We start from the raw sequence: 4063 nt of genomic DNA on the forward strand, positions 1-4063 counted from the left end.
TAAGCAACTAATGTATGTTCTAAGCTAAATAAACTTCATCAAACCAAGTGGCACCACTTTCATACCACAATTGAGCTTGTATTGAATACTTTCATTTAGCCAAGAGTTCTTTTGGAAAAAAGTTCTTTCCAGCCTAAATACCATTTTGTAACTTCATCCAAGTTAGTATTTGAGCACAACCACTGATACAAAACTGCAAGCTACATGGAAAAGATGGTATCAACCATCATATGAATTGGAACGACCGAAACCCAAATTGATCGAGATTCTGATTTTTCGGGTTCACTTGGAATTCATCTTGTAGGATAGTCTTCAACTTTGGTACAATAAAACGGTGCATAAGTTGTTGCCAACTGTCAGAGTCAAATACAGTCTTCCAAGGGGACAATAATGCATATGCAAAACCATCACTTGGGTGACATGCACTAAGAACAACACTCAATCGTTTCGGCATATGATATCAAATCAGTAGTTCTGTATCTTGCACACCAAGTGTTTGGTGAAATATCCAAGGTAGTTTCTTGCATCAAATTTTTGGTGCTTGATGTTGATCAAAGTTGAATTATGGTTGAAATCTTGATACGGATATAGTTAAATGCGGTTTTTGGTATTGTTGAGTTTGAATTGGATTTCATGGTATGGTTTATGGTTTGACGGGAATTTTGGTATGGACATGAATTGATTTGGATTTTTTCGGTTTGTTTAGGATATGGATAATTATGAGGTTGTTTCGTATCATGAATGGTTTGTTGGTATCAAAATTCTCTAATTCTAAGGGGACAATATAACATATGCAAAACCATCACTTAGGCGTCATGCACAAGGATCTGTACTCAATGGTTTCGGCATGTGATATCAAGTTAGTAGTTATGTATCTCGCACACCAAGTGTTTGGTAAAATGTCCAAGGTAGTTTCTTGCTTCAAGTTCTTGGTGCTTGATGTTAATCAAGGTTGAATTATGGTTGGACTCTTGATACATATGTAGTTCAATGCGGTTTTTGGTGTTTTTGAGTTTGAATTGGATTTCATGGTATGGTTTATGATTTGAAGGGAATTTTGGTATGGACATGAATTGATTTGGATTTTTTATATTTTTTTTAGGATATGGATAATTATGGGATTGTTTTGGATCATGAATGGTTTGATGGTATCGAAATTCTCTAATTCTTTATATGGTGCATGATTAAATTAAAAGGAGGGAGAAGAAGAAGAGAACCATAATTAACACATTCATCACAAACAAGTCAAAGAAATTTCAAGAACGATAAATATGCAATGAATCGGAAAGAAGTTTAAGGCTTACCAACAGAGGGGAGGATTCCACTGGTTATTGTTGCAAAGAATCGCTGATAAACTTATCGAAGAGAAACTCGAAAAACTTCAAAGTAAACTCCCTTAATCAAATTAATCTTGAATATAAAATATTAATGATGAATGTAGAAGATTAATCTTGAATGTATAATTTTAATGAACTTGCTTGAATCTTGATGAACTTTGAATGATGATTGCTGATGATAATGCTTGAATTAATGATTTGTTGAAATTGAATTATGACTAAGTTCCACCAAATTTAGAACTCCAATGTGAAGTTCTACATGGTGATGAATGTGAACTTTGGTGATGGTGAGGGAGTGAATAAAAGAGAGGATGACGAGAGAACTTGAGGAAAAAAATGGTGGGAGAATAATGGTTAAAGGAGTTAAGTTTGTTAGTATGAATTTTTGTTAGTTAGGTTAGCTAAGTTTAAAATTATGAAAGATGACATGTTTATATAGACTTTGTAAATGAATGAGCACCCTTGAATTGTGATCCAAGTAAGAGGTTTATATTGAAAATAAATTAATTTAAGTCTTAGTTGCAGATCACTAATCTCAATCCTAGGATTGATTGTTAAGAATGGTTGAATTGAATGAAAATTTGATTGAAAATGAAAGTTAGAATTTGTGTTTGTTTGATAGTTAGGATAGTTAAGGGTTAATTATGTAATTGAGTGTTTGTGGATGCATAGGTAGTTAGAGACAAATGGTATTTGGATTTTGCAAAAGCATCAAGTTTGGATGTAAGGCAAAATGTCACTAGTAACTTGAATTTAAATGTTTTTGCCTTTGATTGTTTACCGCATTTGCCTTGAATTTTTTGTGAATTATCTCATGACTTTAAGTATTTTTTAGAAGTGATTTTATATTGAAAGTAAACACTTTTGAATGGTGTAAACTCATTGATCAAATTCTGAATTTTTGGGCATGAATCAATGTTGGAAAGTGTTGAAAAAACAAGTATTAATTTACTACATAGTGTAGCACCTCAAATTTGCACCTTCCATTTATATATACATTTTCATGTTTAGGTCATTAACATTGCATTAGTGTTGCATAGCTCATTGCATTATCATTTGCATAAGTCCACCAAGTCATCAGTCAACTGGTCAGGAGATCCAGTTGTGCAAGCAAGCAAGTGCATTCTCCATGGAATCAAAGCCCTAGGGTTAGTTCAATGAGTTCATATGATTCAAGTATCATTTTGAAGTGGTTTGGTCAAGTGTTGAAGGCTCAAGGCTCATCAGCCTATGATCAATTCATCTGAAACCCTAGAAAGTCAACCAAGGTCAACTGTCAGTTCAATCATGGATTTGAAGGTGGGAGATGGTTAGAGAGGCCTCATTCATGTCCATACAAGTCTCATTTGACATTGCAAACATCAACATTGAAGAATTTGAGGTCAGATGAAAACTTTCCAAAAATAGTAAGTGACCTGTAATTTGGAATTGCCAAAAATGGAAAGGTTTTCTCCTCAAGATTACATCATCAAGAAAGCTTCAAATGAAATTTTGTCCAACATGAAAGTTGAAGATATTTCTCTCCCATTTCCAAAAAGTCCAAGATCGTGAATTTCTCATGTGTGGTTGAAAAGATATGGATCAATCATGGCCAAGTGAATTTGAACTTCAAACATGCATAACTTTTTAACCAAATGTCCAAATGAGATGGCTCTTTTTGCAACATTCATGTTTTGACCTCTACTATCCAAATCATGCATCACATGCCATGCATTTCCATCACATAATTTTTTGGTTTTTCATTTGAATTTTGGAGGGAAAATTCAAATTTGAAAATGAAGCATTGTTTTCACATTCTACCACTTGCATTTGGCTCCAAATTGGTTTTTCAAGTGAATTCAAGACTGATTCGTGCACTGTTACATTGCCTTTCCATGCATAAGGTGCATTATTCAAATTTGCATCCACACCTTGTTTTCACTAATCCATTACCATTTGGCTTAATTGTGATTAACAACATGATTAACACAACATATATATAGCTAATCATAATAGATTTCTGCATGAGCACAATCAGAATTCAGATCTAGATCTAGTTTCTTCAAATTTGCTCTCACTTTTTTCTTCAATATTCTTCAAATACATTGCCTAGTTCTTGATTCATTCTTCACCTGGAAGCATAGTTGAGCATTGTTGAGGCAGGAATCAAAGGAATCTATGAAGATTTGAAGCAGCTCGAAGCTTGCATTCATCAATGGCAGTTTCATATTTCTGTGGAATCAAGCACAATTAACATTCAAACCTTCCTCCATTCAATCATACAAGAGCTTTGGAAGAACTGTTTGTGCATTACAAGGCCTAAAATCATCGATTCCAGTTCTGCATCTTCATCAAGGTCAGAAATCGATCTCCTTAATTCATGAAATTATTATGTGATTCTGATAGATCTTTGAACATTGAGCAAACTGAGCTTCGAATCATTAATTTTCATGTAGAATTGAATTAACTATGAGGATTTAAAGTTTGACATGTGAATGTTCTTAGCTTCGATTCGTTCATGAGATGTGGAATTAGGTTAAAATATGCATGGATTAGTGATGTATGTTGAGAGATGAACGCATTGATGTAATTGTTTTTAATTTCTGTGCACTTTTGTTCTTGGCCTGGTATGAACATGATGAACTCGTATGAATATTGATGAAGAACACTTCCAGGCGTGTGTTTGATCTTTCCCAGCGTATTTCTGTTGTTATGCATGTGTTTGTGGAATACTGGACATGTAGTGG

Source organism: Lathyrus oleraceus, chromosome 5 (assembly GCF_024323335.1).
Source record: "Lathyrus oleraceus cultivar Zhongwan6 chromosome 5, CAAS_Psat_ZW6_1.0, whole genome shotgun sequence".
NCBI classification, from domain to species: domain Eukaryota; kingdom Viridiplantae; phylum Streptophyta; class Magnoliopsida; order Fabales; family Fabaceae; genus Lathyrus; species Lathyrus oleraceus.